The following is a 19140-nucleotide window of genomic DNA, read 5'->3' as shown; positions in this document are numbered from 1 at the left end:
ATTGTGGCTCAAGTGGAAGAGTGCTAGCCTTGAGCAAAAAGAAGCCAGGGACAGTGCTCAGGCCCTGAGTTTAAGTCCCAAGACTGGCAAAAAAAAAAATTAAAAAAATATATATATATTACATTTTCGGTGGTAAAGAGTATTTGTATCTAAAGACACATGGAAAATATAGAAATACAAGATATTACAAATTCTAATAATCTCAAATAAAAAGTGATTAGATCCTAATCGGAATATATTTTAAACTTAATCTCCTATTAGCATCCATTACTTTTACTTCTGCAAAACAATAGGTGATTTGTAGGCTCACACCCACATTGTATTCCTAGTGATTATTTAGAGGAAAATACTGTTAATTGTAAGCATCCTAAGTTACAATTATTTTAGATATATTTTTGCACCAAAAATAGTTATAATATTATATGTGGTTTGTTTGTTTTACCAGTCCTGAGGCTTGAACTCAGGGCCTGAGAATTGTCTTTGGCTTCTTTTTGTTCAAGGCTAGCACTCTACCACTTGAGCCACAGCACCACTTCTGGTTTTTTCTATATATGTGGTGCTGAGGAATCGAACCCAGGGCTTCACGTATATGAGGCAAGCACTCTACCAGTAGGCCGTATTTCCAGCCCAATATGATATGTGTTAAGAGTGGGCATAGTAATTATGACAAAATGTTTCCTCTGTAGCTTGTTGACTTTTGTTTGAATGGATATTTCTTAATTTTAACATTATACTCTGTTTCTCTGAGCATAAACTAAAAAGTGGATTTGAATAAAAACGTTTCATAATTTTATCTTACAAAAGAAGACAGTATGACCCATATAAATCTCTTACATGTAACAAGCAAATGTTAAAGCTTTCCAGAATTTCTTGTAAATCAATTTCTCTTGATACGTTTTTTTGTTCCATGGAAAATGAGCACCTAAGGGAGAGAAACGAGACTCCACTGTCCTACTTTTTAAGTATAATTTTAAATGACAGACATCTCTTTGGGAATTGTGTCTGGAACACTTAAATGATCATTTTCATATGAAACCTTGTTTGGTTAAATGCTAAAACCAGTGTTAAAACCATAATATACACAGAGATCAGAAAATCATATATTTATTTTGCCTTCCATTTTTTACATTATTATTCTGATTCCCTATATTACATAAAAGTAAATGTAACTGAACTTAGTCATCTTTTGACTACATAAACCATAAAAGTTGTCTAAAGAGCATATGGCTACAATTTCTATTACGAAAAATCAAAATTGAATTCTAATTGATCATGTTTATCTGTACTATTTAAATAAAAGTAAACAATGCATTATGGATTGATTCTATAATTTCTTAACTTTTTGTTGTTTCAAATGCTTGGACACAAGAAGTTTTTTATTGTTGATGTTATTTTTAATGTACTATATATTTTTTTCTTTTCCTTTTCTATTGTCTATTGTTACTGTATTTGACTTTGATATCCTGGGTATTGTATATATGTTTATCTGAATTAGGGAAGGGAAAGAAAGGGGAACATCAAATGGTGACACAAAGATAAAGGGTGAACCAAAACAGCAATACTCAAAAGACAGTATGTTGGAAATTAAATGTGCAACTGAAAAAGGGTGGGCATTTGGGAGGAGGAAAGGTTGTGAGAAAAATGAGGGAGTGGGTAACAAGTATGTCAACAAATGTACTCTCTACTTTACATATGTAACTGGAACATCACCTTGACAATAAAATTAAATTCAAAAAAGGAACTAGGGAAGAGGAACACCAAAATGGAGAGACGAAGGGCAATAGGAGAAGCAATGCAACAGCAGTACATCTCAGGGGAGCCTGGGGAGAGAACCAGGGAAGGGGGAAAGGGGGAGAAAAACGAAGGAGGAGTAAAAAGTTTGATAATAAATGTACTCACTGCCTTACATATGTAACTGTAAACCCCTCTGTACATTACTTTGACAATAAAAAAATGCAAAAAGAATAAAACATGAAAATACACAAAATGCTTAACTAAACAACATTTATTTGTGCATGCAATGGTAATTTATCCACAGAAGCATATACTTATAATTTGATGAAAAATCAAGCCCAAACTCAAAGCTAGAAGTTGCAAAAGAAGTGATATAAGGATAGAAATTGAAAATGTGGTTTTTGTTTGGTTGCCAAATATTCCATTTTTCGAACCAAAAAACCATGAGATGGAAAAAATATGGAAGCCACAGCAAGTAGCAAAGTAATGAAGACATAGAGTCATAAAGAAATAATGGGGCAAGAGATTCAGTAACACAGAAAGGAAAGAAAAAATAAAGGCAAATAAAAGCAAAACCCAAAAGTTAAAAATATATCCTCCACCCCCCCACCCCCACCCCCATACCTGGTCCATGGGCCATCCCGCTTGAACTCAAGGCTTGGGCTCTATCCCTAAGCCTTTTGCTTCATGACTAGTGCTCTTTCACTTAAGTGACAGCACAAGGAAGGAGGTAAATTACATATATGATCTTTCCTGCCCACGCTGGCTATGAATGACAATTCTCAGATGTCAGCCTTCTGAGTAGTTTGAATTACAAATGTGAGTCACTGCTGCCTGACTGATGGATCTTTTCCTAAGCCAGCGCATGTATGCTTGACAACAGCATATTAAGGAATCTAAATGTAATTCTTCCCGTCTTTCTTCCCTTAGGTTTTCCTAGGGAAAGAAACATAAAGAAAATGACTTGACCATTAATAATGAGGGGGAATTTGTCCTAAATATCCCATTAAGATACACCTGTTCTTTGTAGGTGGCCTAATCTATATGTGAAACTTGACTTCTTTTGGCAGACCCAAGCATCAGTGCCCACATATATAGTTTTCCAAACACAAACTTTACGTGTTCCACAACTGAAACAGCACGTGTTCCACAACTAAAACAGCATGCTCTGTGTAAAGGATTCACCACATGTATTATTCACAACCTCACATATCAAATCCCAACCAGATGCATTTTAATATATTCTGAAAGACTTCGGGAGTTGTCACATTATTAACTGTATCCTTTTATAGTGTAAACAAAATTGGATAGCGTTTAAAAATTCTCTTTCTTGAGAATGTTCCTTACCAGTCAGACAGTGATTGATAGAATGATTCTATTTAAATTTCTCATTACGCTAAAATTAATAAACATGAAATGTGAAAAATAAACATGAGACATAAAAACATTTAAATTAAAAAGAGCAATATTGGAATGAAAAATGGGGTTTTCAGAGTAAATAAAAATAAACTCTTCACTAAGTACAGATAAAAATATAATGTTTAAGTTGAGAAAAACCATAGTCTATTAAAAGGCAGGAGAAAAAAATAGACACATACATTTGGTAAGAGACAAGCATACAGAATAGACTAACAGGTCAGTGTATGCAGCTAACAGTAGCTGAAATAATTAAGAAAATAATTAAGAAATAACTAAAAAATATGAGAATAATGGAAACTTTAAAAATAAATATTTAATATTTATTATGAATATATTTAGAATAAAAGGATTTGACAATTTAATATGCTTAAATCCATAACTATATTTTATTTCAGTTAAAACACATTTAATGAGAGTGAGATAGGAATTAACAAATGAAAGTAGTAATAATTTTATAACATAAAATCTACTACTCCTGAAGATTTGGGGGAAAATTAAAAACTAAGGAAAAATTAAAATCTTTTCAGAATTTTCTACTCTATTTCCAAATATCATTTTAAAGAAATACATACTACATCATGAATATAGTCTCATCAAAACTACAAATTAACTTAAAATTTTAATTGCACCTTTACCCACATACACAAACAAATACACACGTAGTGACATTTCAAAATCGGATTTTTCTAGTTTTTAAAAAATTAACCATACTTTTTCACACATTGTACAGATTTATAAATAAAATCATATCATAGACAAATGTTTATGACAATTATAGTTTTTAATATAAATCAACTTTATGTACAATTGTCTTGTTTGTGGCAATCATTGTGTAATAAGAAGACTTTGTAAAATGACAAACTATTTTTAGTTAAAATTTGCAACTCACTTTGAGCAATACATTTATTTTTGGTGTTGTTGGTGGTGATCTTGCAGCTTGAACCCAAGGCCTGGGGACTGTCCCTGAGCTCAAGGATAGTGCTGTACCTCCTTGAGCCACAGGACCACTTCAAGTTTCCTGGTAGTTGATTGGAAGAAAGAGTCTCAGAGTTTTCTGCCTTGGCAGGCTTCCATGAGCCTTAGATTTCAGCTTCCTGAGTACCTAGGATTACAGGTGTGAGCCACCAGCACCCAGCTGAACCAAACATTTCTAAGCTACTCTTTCCATCCTGTACAACTCCCTTGTTTAACTTAGCAAACTTCTATGTTTGCTGCCTAGTTGACTCAATAATGTACTTGTGTCTAGATATCTTGAGTAAGATTTAATGTTACACATAGTATGAAGTTTTCAATTGTGTATTTAAAATATGATAATAAATTGAAAATTATTCATTTGAATTTGTGTACGTATACTATCAATTAACTCTAGAGTATACATATTATTTTTCTCTTTCTAATGCAGTATAGAGTTAAGAAGTCACTTTTGATAATCAAGTAAAAATTCTAGAAGTGGATATACTCAAAAATATCTAGAGAATTACTTTCACATTTTTAAATTACATGTCAAAGAGTAAATCTTACTTAAAACACTATCTTTATATGTTTATTTGTATTTTTCCAGTGAATTAAAAGGCTGTAAATAAACTTGCTCTATCAATATTTAAACGTTTTAGGATTAAATATGGACCACTATTTCTGACTTTCGAGGTTTATTCTTATACTATTTTATTTCCTGCTTTAATTTTCTTGCTACTTACCCATTTGTGTATGCATTCATTGAGATATTCTCATTTTATTTTTTGATTAATTAGAGGGAATACATTTATTGGTGCTCATGCATACTTTTTTACTTTTACTACTCATAATATGCCTGAAAACATTATCTTCAGGTAGATTAACTTTTCCAAAGATTTACTCTGATTTACACTCCAAGAATGGTATGCACTTTGAAAGTACACCTTACAAACTTGTAATGTCAGTCTTTTCATTTTTCTTTGAATCATAAATATGCCAGTACTTTCCTTGTTCAAACACAAGAATATCATTCTCAAAGACTTGTAAACCATTTTTGTTTTGTTTTACTGTGTAGGTTCTGGCCCTTGAACTCAGGTCTGGGCTCAGTCCCTCAAACTTTTCACTCAAGGCTGGTATTTTACTACTTGAGCCACAGCCCCACTTCTTGTAAACCATTTTTAATGTACTTATTAAAATAGATAGACTGAAATAAGTAAATTGGTTAATGGAGCTCTTTTCAAAATATGTCTTTATGATATTAACAATCCTTAACAATCACAAGAATCTTGAAATAATTTATTGTAGTTGCCATACCAAAACCAAATGAAACTATTAATCAATCACACAAAAAAGTATAGAAAATGTCTGAAGACACGGACACTGAAAGAAAAATTCATTATTGACATGTCAGTAGGTCATGATACTGGAGTTAAATAGAATTAAATAATGGAATTAAAAATATTCATATAACCAAAGGAAACAAAATGCAACCTACAAAAGACTTCAGGACAAAAGGAGCGCAGTGCTAAGAGCAAATGTTATAGTATCTTCATTACAAAAAAAAAAATCAAAGCGATTTATATAAATGATGAAACAATGTATATATTGCTCTTACATAAACAAGAGTAAGTCAAACTGTATATTAATCTATAGAAATTCTAAACATCAAGATATAAAGTAACACATTAGAATATGCTATTTTTAAGAAAATTAGTTGTTTGAAAAGATAAAACTGACAAGTTTTTAGCCAAAATAAAAGCAGAATTACTATATGATCTTGCTGTTACACACCAGTGAATAAATCTGGAGGAATGTTATTAACCATGCAGTGGAGGTAGCTGGATAATGATATTCTTAGCACAGTAATCAAAATATATAATATAATCAAAATATATAGAATATCTACACAGGTTATAGATATATCTTGGTTATTCATAAACTTATGTGTAGACTTACAAAATGTTGTGCCTAGAAGCAGTGGAGTATTAATCAGCCATCAAGAAAAATGAAATTAAGGCTTATGTACTGAACTTTATTCAACTTGAAGCTGACTTTAGAAGCCAGTGTCAGAGAAGCAGACATTGGAATTTTTTTCTCTCATATGAAAAATAAATCCTAAAATGATGTAATACAAAATTATGTGAGTGTAAATTGGAGAACTGTTTGTGGTTGATAAGCATGAGGACCGAAGGAGAAGATATAATAGGAGGGCTAATCAAAGTATAGGCATGTATGAAATAGACTGATAAAAGTTAAAAGTTATTTATTAAAGGAAAAGGAGAAGATCCATAAAAGAGCAATAGAAGGTGTGAATTTCATCAAAGTATGTTATACATATAAAAGGAAATGTCACACTAATATATATCCATCTGATACATAATGTAGTAGTCTGTTTTTCCTTTAGCTCATTGATATGTGCTTTATGTGATTGGATATTTTAAAGATTGAACATGTATATTTTGGTGATTTTCTTTTACAGAATTAACATCTTATCATTTAATGAAATGTAATAATCTTTTTACACATTTTAGAAATTTCTCATTAAAACATTATTTTAAGTGTCACTGCTTTCATTCTATTCCTCCTTTTCCACTCTATGTACTCTAACTTATATTTGTGCAAGTAATACATTCGTCTCAGCCTAATGGTATTAGAATTAGTTATATTTTTGTATGCAAGTTAAAAATAAATATTAATAATGCATTTAAACAATGTTAATATTTGTTGTACCTACATTCCCCTTGATGATCCAATAATAATTTTATGTTCTCATCTTGAAGTGAAACGACTTTATTTTATAATATAGTAGATTACAGCATAAAAAGATACATAACTTCAGACAATAATTTGACCTCTGTCTCAATCTTTGCCTTCTCAATCTGTTCATGCTCCAGATTTTGGTCTTACTCTTTTTTCTAAACCTGTTCAATTATATCACACCCAATACCCAAAAGAATGGGCACAGAGTTATTGTGAAACATATGGTGTTGGAGATCAGAGTGTTAATGAGTTAGGGGATTTTATCTACTTGTCACTCCACACGTAGGGAAATAAAATCAAGGAAATAACATTTTAAAATGTGACTTTTAAATAATAAGCAGTAAAATTCAAAATCTTTATATTGTATCATTCCAAATTCAAAATGTAACCAGATTAAGAAAAATGTGCTAATAGCAATGAAAGGAATATAGTTTTGCCTCACTAAACAATGATTTTTTTTTTCCAATCCTGGGCCTTGGACTCAGGGCCTGAGCACTGTCCCTGGCTTCTTTTTGCTCAAGGCTAGCAAGCACTCTTGCCACTAGGCCATATTCCCAGCCCCTGAAATAAAATTTATAATAGAAATTCCCCTTTGGACTCTCCATCAAAAAATATATTGACCTACCTGATCTAGGGAAGGGAAAGAAAAATGAGGGTGTAAGATATCACAAGAAATGTATTCAGTGCTCTATTATGAAACTGTACCCCTTTTGCACAACACCTAGTCAACAAAATTTAATTAATAAAAAAGTTAGAGTATAATTCTAGCCTCTGAGCTTATAAGAATTTAGATGATTGTTGAGATAGATCTGACCTGCTCCAAAAATATACAAATAACAAGACTTCCTCAAATTATCTTATTTTATACAGATACTTACTTGTGTTTCAAAAAATAAGATTGCATTACTTTGATTACTTAAAATACTTTTAAATTAATGAATCCAAATATCCATGGAGCTTGTATAATTCTCTCTCTCTCTTTCTCTCTCTCTCTCTTTCTCTCTCTGTATATAGTATAATTTGTCAAGGAAATATCACTGTAAATTTTATGAGTTCAGAAATTCTTTTCTGTTTATGGAGTTTAGTATTATGTTTCATTTTCAGTGTAAGTAACTAAGTGTTCTCTGACATAATTCAGAAATTTCACTCTGGAAAAGACAGAACATAGTGGTTTTATTGTATGTATGTGGCTCTATATTTATAATATGGTATATAAATATATGTAAGCATATATATAGCTGGCATATGCCTCATGTGTTGAAGCATCAGCCTAGCAATCATCTAATTTAATCCTCAATACTTTCCAAAATCTTAGCTATTTAGAGCAGTAGAAAAAAAATTTTAGGGTCTGTAATGACAATAATTGTCAAACATATATTTAACTCAAGTATTCTGATGAAATGTCTATCCTATAAACATGGGCTATGTTGCTTACACAGTGCTGTAATATCTAGGGAATACCCATAATATTCTTTGAACATAAACTATATTTAGCCTAGCAGAGTGGCACATTAGTGCACTTAGAAATCAGGAGGTCAAAAGGGAATAACATACTTATAATACTACAAGGAAATCCTTGGCACTTGTTCTTGTTCCTGACTTATCTACAAAGTTACTTCCTATCTGTATCAAGAAGAAAGGAGTGAGGGAGGGCTGGAGAAAGGAAGGAAGGAAAGAAGGAAGGAAGGAAGGAAGGAAGGAAGGAAGGAAGGAAGGAAAGAAGGAAGGAATGAAGGAAGAAAGGAAAGAAGAAAGGATGAAAGGAAGGAAGGAAAGAAAGAAAAGCAATAATGGTATTGAAACAGAATCAAGAATTTCAATTATAGTCAAAGTAAACAACACAATTTGTGAGGAAATCTTATATATTTATATAGATTTGTAGGTCATTAATTGCTCTCTCTCTATCTCAGAGTCCTGCAAGTATCAGCTTCCTTGGAAAGACCCACTTTTAAGAAAAAAAAAAAAAAAAGGTCTGCTAACTTCTCTTACATAGGCATTTTATAGATCAATACAATCATTTCAAAACTGTAAGTGAAATCATAAACTGCATTAATTTTCATCACATTTTGTTATTTACTGTTACTCAGGTAGCTTTAATATCAAGGTTTTATTTTATGTTCAGTGCATTACCCTATTACATAGAAAGAAGCCTATAGAAAAATCAGTAAGAAACGATAAAGTTGGGGCTGGGGATATGGCCTAGTGGCAAGAGTGCCTGCCTCATTTACATGAGATCCTGGGTTCGATTCCCTAGCACCACATATACAGAAAATGGCCAGAAGTGGCGCTGTGGCTCAAGTGGCAGAGTGCTAGCCTTGAGCAAAAAGCAGCCTGGGACAGTGCTCGGGCCCAGAGTCCAAGACCCAGGACTGACAGAAAAACAAAACAAAAAAAAAAAAAAAACGATAAAGTTTGTTTTATTGCTTCTACTAATCTAAATGTGAATAAAATGGATTTTATCCCAGGGGGCTGGGGATATAGCCTAGTGGCAAGAGTGCCTGCCTCGGATACACGAGGCCCTAGGTTCGATTCCCCAGCACCACATATACAGAAAACGGCCAGAAGCGGCGCTGTGGCTCAAGTGGCTCAGTGCTCAGGCCCTGAGTCCAAGGCCCAGGACTGGCAAAAAAAAAAAAAAAAAAAAAAGGATTTTATCCCAGTGTATTAATTTTAAACAAAACATGCCTGCTAGAATCACTGCAATTTTGTTTATTCCTTGAACGTAAGAATTGCTGATTACATTATGATATAATGTACTACATTCTGTGTGAAATTATATGGTGTATAGACCCTGGGATTTACTAATTATCTAGAATGGATGGGGCTGGGAATATGGCCTAGTGGCAAGAAGAGCGCTTGCCTCCTACACATGAAGCTCTCGGTTCAATTCCCCAGCACCACATATATGGAAAATGGCCAGAAGGGGCGCTGTGGCTCAGGTGGCAGAGTGCTAGCCTTGAGCAAAAAGAAGCCAGGGACAGTGCTCAGGCCCTGAGTTCAAGCCCCAGGACTGGCCAAAAAAACAAAACAAAAAACAGAACAAACAAACAAAAAAGAATGGAGGCTTCCAAATCTATGCAGAAAAGATAGGATTACAAAGTATATTGAAGAATGAGAATACAGTAATCAGTTAGGACTTATAGCCCATTGATTCCAAAAACTAACCACTGATTCCAATACTAACTATTCAAGAGAATTAGATTAACAGATCGCAAGGGGGAAAGCCAGCCCCAGAAGGAAACTCTTATGAGTCTTAAAAAGAAAAAACTGGACGTGGCACTGTGGCTCAACTGGTATAGAACTAGCCTTTAGAACAAAAAGGTCATGGACATTGCCCAGGACCTGATTCAAGCCATAGCACCAGAAAAAATGAAATGATGATAACAAATCATATTATATTATATTATATTGATAATATTAATCATTATTGCACCAATATCAATTATACCATTTTATTTACATTATTATGATTAGTGTATAATTATATCATGTATTGTTATAATATTATGTTTTATATATTATACATAATTATTTATATATTATTTTATACAATACTTCACATTACACATAAACAGATACATTTTATTATAGATATAGAGTATATTATATACAATAATATAATATATTGTATCATATAATTATATGTTATATATGATTATTTTATTATTGCATTATAACACTAATATTCAGTACATATAACCACACTGGGTATTCCATAATACTATGATTGCTACTATGTTAGAAACAAAATGTTCCCTCGGACTATGGCATAGTGACAGAGTGCTTACCTCATATACCTGGGTTTGATTCCTCATCACCACATATATAGAAAAAACCAGAAATGGAGCTGTGGCTCAAGTGGTAGAGTGCTCGTCTTGAGTAAAAAAGAAGCCAGGGAAAGTGGTCAGGCCCTGAGTTCAAGTCCTAGGACTGGCCAAAAAACAAACAAAACAAAACAAACCAACATTAGCAAGTAACACAGAAAAACAAAATGAACTAACTTGAAATTGTGGGGACTCTAAATGAATAAGTCAACATGACAGAGTCCCACTTAATGAGAGAACACAGCATAGCCTCATAGCCCTTAGACAATTGTTCCCTAGAAAGGTAAAATGTTTACAGAACAGTAGTGTGCTAATAGTAATCTTCCAAAAATTAGGAAAAGGGCCAAAAGTTACAAGTGACACAATTAACAAACTATCATGTATGCAATTTAATTACTCAAAAATAATGTGTGCTGAAAATTCCTGGAGAGAGGCACAGGAAGATGATATATGAGAGCATTAATTTCCCCTTGGTACACCACCTTACCTATTAGCTTTACTTTATTTCTAAATTTGGATTTTGAGTCATCGTATATTAATGCTACAAGGAAGTTTCATGGTGATAGTTCTGAACAACTGTATATTTTATTCCTTCTTTAATTCTTGTTTAAATATCACTATGCTTTTCTATATTTCACGTGGTAAAAATGGCTAAGTTCATTATTCTCTTCTTGTTCTTCTCCTAACACAATGTTCTAAACAAAGAGTGCCTTTATGAGTATTTCACTTGGAATAACATCATAGAAGAAAAAAGAAGTTGAAGTTACAGAATATTCAAGTTTTGCTACTGTTTCTACATTCTGGAGTCAAATAAACAGGTCACATAACAATACGTTTTATATATCAGCTGGGGCCAAAGCTTATGCTTAATCTTAAAAAAGAAAGATTCAGGTTCATTAGAAATATGAGTACCTGATTTCTATGTTTTATCCCAAAATGAGGCCTTTGCATCTGTCATAGTAATACAGTTGAAATAATTGGGGCTACTTTTCGTTCAGTAACTTTCTTAGCAAGTACATGAGAGGAAGTCATATGCCACTTTAACCATCATTCAAATCAATCATGAATATTGACACATCATCTATTTATATGAATTAATATTTTCATGTTATGTGGAATTCATAAAACCTAATCCTATCCAAAACTTGTATTTAACTTACTGTGTGCTAATATCAGACCTAATGCATTCAATATAAAACAATTTCATTTTTTTCTGGTATGTGCCAAGAAACATTTTATTTTGAAGCAATAATCTTCACATATGAAGTTATAATAGTACTATTCTCTTTTTTGATTACTGAGTCTGTTTCTGCACATTTACACAGGAATTATTTATTTCTATCTTGATAAAATATTTACCATCTCTATTTTTTCTTATGACAGGCAATAATTATACAACTTTCTGGAATGGAGTGACCCATTTTGATACCTTTATACGTTGTGTGATCATAAGCTCAAGTGTTAAAGTAATTCAACATCTTAAATATTCATATTTTGGTAGGAACAATTTTCAACTATATCCTGGAGGAAATTTGGATTACAATTTCTCCTTCTCTTCTGATAACCATGATTTTGCTCCATTCTTCTGGAGGTGCAGTCTTTTAATACTTTACAGTGAGTACAATCATTGGTAGGTACCTTGAAGTTCATAGTGTGACAGTGGGTAGCTATCATCAGCATCTATCTCCTTAATCATTCCTTTTTGCACCAGAGCTCTGCATCCAACAAACCATAACTCCCCATTCTGTTCTACCAAGAACCCTGGAACCTTCAATTCTACTATGTCTGTGATACAGATTGTTCTAAATAACTTATACTGGTGGAATCATGCAGTCATTATTTTCTTTGTCTAGCTTATTTCACAAAGGATGATGCCATCAAATTGATTCATGCTGTAACGCATGCCAGAATTTGCTTTCTTAATAATATTGAACAAGACAACACAATACATTTTTACCATATTGTGCTTATTCATTTATGCTGGATAGGTGCTTCAATGGTTGCTGTGTTGCTGTTACTGAGATTACTTCTGCTAGAACATAGATATTAACTTACCTCTTTGAAATTCTACTTACAGTACTTTGGGGCATACACCAGAACTAGAATAATTGCATTGCATGCTAATTCTATTTTTAATGTTTAATACAAAATCATGTAGGTTTCCAAAATATCTGTGTCATTTTACCATTTATGGCCTTATATTGTCATTTTATTAATATTTTTAACAAAAAAAAAAACAACTCCCTGGCTGCTTAGGTTGTAAAATTAGGTCATTGATCTAAAATCTTTCTTTTTCTAAAATGTGAGCCATTACAGACAGGAATTTCCCTTACTTTGCTTTAACCTATATGCTGTATCCTATTAATAAGTATTGTCTCATTTCTCATTAGATTCATTTTAGATACAGTAGTTATTTATGACATTTGGCCAATAGATAAATTTGTGAATTTTGTTGGTTATGTCAAGGACCTTAAGTTCCTTCCTATTATATAAAGAGGAATACTTTGTATCATATTGTTTATCATCTTAAAGATGTTTAGATTTACTTTATTTTTACAAGTGCCAGAACTATTTTGCTTTGCTATGGAATTGAGTTTTAGTAGTAATAAATCTGTAATTCTGTATAATGGAAGGTACTGAAGTATTATAGTAGTTTTGCTAGTAACAAATACTCTAGAAATTAATACTTTTTTGACCATGTACACAATATCATGTTTAGTTTTTAATAAAAGGTTTATCTGAGTTGTTTATGATTTGTAAATTCTTGGCAGATTAAAGCTCAATGTTAGTAGGGATTTCATGACCCTGTATACTCAATTGTTACAATTTTAGATGGCTCAATGACATGGTGAGGAGTTGATACTGGCTATCAACTTTGATCAAGTCAAGAGACCTTGATGTATATGCAAATGTTTCTCTTTATGGAGACTATTAGGATTCCTTACAGCATGGTCATTTGTCAGCATTCAAAATGCAGCTGGACATTCAGTAAGTTTTTTCAGCAAATATAAGATTTGTTTTCCCCTTTTATAAGCAATCTTCTTAAAGTACATAAGAATCTATCCAAAGGATTCCATTGATGTAAAAAGTCACAATACATCTCTATTTTCTCCACTTACTTTTGGGTATTTTACATCTCAAATCACTTACTAGAAGAAAAGTGCTCCATGAGAATGTTCTAAAACCAGAACAGTTAGCAGAACTTACAATTAGAGTAGATCAAAGACATTTGAATTGATATACTTTCATTTGAATATGAGATCTATACATGGATATATTTAAAGGAAAGGCATGTACTCAAATGTGAGTTTTTAAAGAATTCATTAGCTGCATATAAATAAATATAAGAATAAAGAAATACAACCTGAACTACCACCTAGGATAACTTAGTTCTACCACTTGAATACATTCACTATATGTTGTGACTCTACTCCTCCCCCTACTTTCTCCATCCCTCCATCTCCATCCTATTAAACTCCACTCCCCCTCAGATTTATTTTACATAAATTTTCAGCTACATAATTAAAGAAATTAAAATGTCTTACATAGATAACTGTTATTTTCCTGATTTATGGCATGTATAACTAGAACAAATGTAAAATGTAAATATTTTAGGAGAATATTGTAATCAACAATCCCAGATCATTACCAACAAATACAGAATGTATTTGCTCACAGAATTGTTTAGGGATCTGTATACCCACAATTTTAGGAAATTTATCAAATGAAGTTCTTTTCATTTTAAAGAAAAAAATCTCATTTTCCATGTTCCTTAAATATCGGTATCCTTGAAAATGTTCAAATTCTTCTTGGTCCTTCTTTCTATGACCTTTAGATTGCAGTTTTCAAAAATAAGTTTTATACTTTTGTTGGTTTCTGATTGTTCAAGGAGTTTCTTTACCTGTTGACTTTTCTTGAGTTATTATACAAATGACTCTTACATGTTGTTTAAGTCATAGATTATCCTGTACATCACTCTTAAACCTTTAAGTTTACCTCTATGTTAGGCTGAAGTGCCCCTTCAAATGATTTCCATGACAACCTGTAGAAGTACCCATGGTAACAACATGAATTTCCAAACCACATCATCTCCATTAGAGTAGAAAAACTTGGAAGTTCATATAAATGCATTTTAATGAAATGTGACTAGTTATTTTCATTTATTTATTTATTTATTATTACTTATTTTCTTAATTTCTCACGTTTGATAAATTCATTCAGTGTCAAAGCCGACATTTTGATTTGTACCATGTGCTCAACTACAAATATTTTCATGGGACTTTTTATTTTATATCGATGATTAGCATACAGGCAGAACTCAACATCCTCCAACTCCCTTTATCATGGATTATTTTACATAGAGAAATAAATGTATCACAGTTATATCCTCTACTGAAGAAAAAATCTGTTTTTCTTTGTACTGTGTTGTCTAAACTTTTATTTGGAATATTATAAACATTTTTTTCCCTCATCACAGAATAGTGCCTACACAGTTTGCCATTATAGGGATACAGCATAATTTATATAATCAGTTCCTTCCATTTTGGGTATTTAGATTAGTGGCACTTTTTAATGTTATAAAATGTTGTGATGACAATACATCAAGATATTTCTTTGTACTATTTTAATTATCTCTTCAGAGTAAAATGCATGAATAGAATTATTGAATTAAATAATTAGCATTATTTTAAGTTTGCTGTTAGCTACTGCCAAATCACTGTCTAGTGTTTTTGTATCCAATGCCTAATGTATGAAACTGTAATCTCTCTGTTATTCAGTTTGATAATAAAAAATATATAAAAAATTTTTGTTATATAATTTATTCACCAATGTGTTTCCACCATATTACTGCTTTGTTGCCTTGTCGTTGGTACTCAATACATATTGGCTGAAAACAAGTTCAATTGAAATCAAGTCAAATTGAATGTATGTTTTAGGTTTGTAACATCACTCTTCCACTTAAAGCACTCAGTCATAATTTGTAAGTGGGTTCTCAAAGTAATGTTAAAAAATATGTTTTCAAGGTAATGCTGTTTAATAGAAAGGTACAAGTTTTATCATAGTCTTTTTATTTAGTTTCAACATAGAATGGATCCTTTTTTTCTTCAGTCTATTTCAAGTTCCCTATATTATCTAGTCCTTGATATATTGCACATGACATACATTGTTGGGGGGTTTTTGTCATGAAGGCAAATCTCCTTATGAGTAGTACTCAAGATATAAAAGAGATAATTTTAAAATTCTAATTAAGTTTGTGATACAAGCTTAATAAAATTTAGTGCAGGGTATAGAAGAACAAAACCAGCAAGAACACATACAAGTAATGAGGATTATCTCAAGAGGAATATTTTAATTTTGCCCATTCAAGACTTTTCAATTGTTTCTGGTTAAATCTCTATGGTTATTAAAGAGTAGTCGCTGAAAATAAAAACAATGAGCAATAAAATACATAAAGTGAATATATGACATCATGATATATATAAGCATTTCAGTGGAATACCAAATTTATAAAACATGAATATTGATTTATTGTTTATCTAGGGAATTTTTATTTTTTAAACTTCTAGAGTGGTAATCCACAAATATAATTTGTAACTGTGCATTCACAAAAAGTCAGATTTGTTACCTTTAGAACATTCATAATAATAAAAATGCAGGGAAATTGGTACAAGTTTTGATCATTATTTAGCAATTATCATAAAACATTTACTTATCCTTTGGTATATTAAATCAGCACTCATGGTCATTATTTGGGGCTGTAGACAATATAACAATTAGAAGGTTTTTAAAGTATACGTCCTATTCTAACAAGATATGAACTAACACAGAGGACTGAAACTTCTTCAGATTTGAGGGTCTATACCACTTCACAGCAATGGAAAATAGGTGATTAAAATGGACAGCAGGTTAGTATAAGCCATTTGAGGGCTGGGTTGTAGTGAGTGGTAAAGCGCTTGCCTAACAAGGGCAACATCCTGAATCTGATCCCCTTTACCAAAAAAAGACATTTGAAACCAAAGGAGACAATGCCTCATGTTGTACAGAAGAAATTAATTTTTCAAGTCTAAATATATGTTAAACTTTTCTTAAAGTAATGAGCATATATGGAAATGAAAATTATTGTGATCATTTTTAAAAATATTTGTTCTCAAGTATTAGGTAACTTACCCCATGGAAGAACCAGTGCAATTCATTGTTCTGGCTGATTTCATAATTTATAATCAATAAAAGTATATTTTGTATTGTAACATAATGTCTACATTATAAAAATGTATATATTTTTCTTTATATAACTCTGGCATGTCTTATTATTTGAATGTAGAACAAATTGCAAAGGATATTTTAGGATCAATAATTTAAAAACTAAAAATCATGTTAAATTCTTAAAACAGCATAATTTTTATGCAAAATATTAATGGTCTTCAGCATGTAATAATGCATTAGGAAGTGATAAAAATCAATAAATATACATTGCTTCTTACAAATGCCAAACAACTTTATTTGATATGACCATGACAGTATAAATACATACATATAAGTATATATGTGTATAAGTTATCCATGATCAAAACAACCTGAATCTACAACACCATTATTTAGAAATTAATTCTAATTGTATACAATATAAAAATATATTAATCACAATAACCAATATGCCTAAACTATGAATGCAAGAAATTGTAAATGTATAAGTTGACTTTATTGTCTTGATGATTGACTAACCAACGTCCTTACAAATTACAATCCAACATGATGTTATTGCATAAAGCATAATAATAAGGTAAAATTTATGCAATTGGGACAATGTAGAAATTGTCCTAGCTAGTCACAATGCAAGACATGAGAAAAAACAAATTTGAGAATAAAAACATCTTTCGGAGTCTGTAGAAAAAGGCTTTCAGGACTCTAAAGAATACCAAAAAATTTTAGATTCTTGCACTTACTATATAAAACAACATTGTATTTGCATACAACCTTGCACTACAATAGTGTTTGCATTTCTTACTGATTGTCAGTTGGTAAAAATCACCTGTGGTAAAGGCATAGAGGTGGAATTGACATATGTGTGTGTCACATAAGATATTCTTTTCTCTCAATTTTCATTGCCACACTTATCAAAAATACATAGGTTTTTTTAGCCAAAAAAGAAAAAGAAAATATGGTCTTGGTGAATGTAAGATAATATCCTGTAATTATGTTTCTACTCATAGAGAACGTTATATTTCATAGTATTAACTTTCATAACCAGGTCTAAAGAAATAATAACTGGGTTACCTAAGTCTTACAAAATATTCACATGTTTTATCAATGCATTGTTTGTATGTACATATTTAAACAGATTTATTCTAAGCTGATATAGATTTATTTTTATATAAAAAGTCTAATAAAGCTGTCCAGTGCCAGTGACTCATGCTGCTAATCCTAGCTACTCAGGAGACTTGGATCTGAAGACTAATTTACAGTTCAAAGCAAGACTGGGAAGGAAATTCCATGATGCTCTTATCTCCAATCAAGCGCGTGCACACATACACACACACAACATATACATACACACACACAAACACAAACACATACAGCACCTAACAAGCCAAAGTAGGCTGTGGCTCAAGAAATATAGCAAACAATCTCAGAGACAGCACCGAAGATTTAAGTCAAGCCCCAGGATCAGCATTCCCACACCCACCTCATCCTCCCACCCAAAAAATTTTACAAATAAAAGTAACTAATCTCCAATATTATAAATAGTAATATTATACTTTCTGTTTTTACATTCTCTAAGTTCCTGCTGCTTTATTCCAATTATCACTCTGATTTTAATGAGAATAATGTGTAAGATGCTTTCGGCTCTAGTGTTTATTTCTTAAGTCTTGCTTCAATCAATTTTAAATTGCCAAAAATTAACATCTTAAAATGCTTAATTTTCTGAAAGTATTTCTTTCGATGTAATTTTTGTCTGTCTATGACTCAAAAGTATTGCCCTAATTATAATAGTTAATAGTCTATTTTTTATAATTTTGTAATTATGATTTCATTAAAAGAAAAGCATTGATGTCTTCATAGAAATAAAAGTTACTTTATCTACTCCAGTTACTCAGCAGCATTATAACTTTGGTATACAAAATCAAAAGAAGAATGATACTTTTCTAAACTTTTAATTAAATTCAAATACAAAGTCCCATGGTATCCTCCAGGATGGTCCCAAAAGATCATTTTTGAGGAAAAACTGAGAATGTTCAGGAAAAGCAGAGCTTAGACACAGCTGAGAGTAAGTGAGACTGACAAGGTTTCTCATTGTGCACTTGGGAGTTTCATTTTTTACCATGCTTAGACAAAAACATTCATAATAGAAAGGCAAATAGAGGTAGGATTATTTACTTAGAATTTAAAACAAAAACCTTTAAATTCTTAGAGATATATAAAGTTCAAAGTTGTAAAGGGATTTCACAGC

Source organism: Perognathus longimembris, chromosome 3, assembly GCF_023159225.1.
Source record: "Perognathus longimembris pacificus isolate PPM17 chromosome 3, ASM2315922v1, whole genome shotgun sequence".
NCBI lineage: Eukaryota > Metazoa > Chordata > Mammalia > Rodentia > Heteromyidae > Perognathus > Perognathus longimembris.
The sequence above is the reverse complement of the archived record's forward strand: the minus strand, read 5'-3'. Positions refer to the sequence as shown.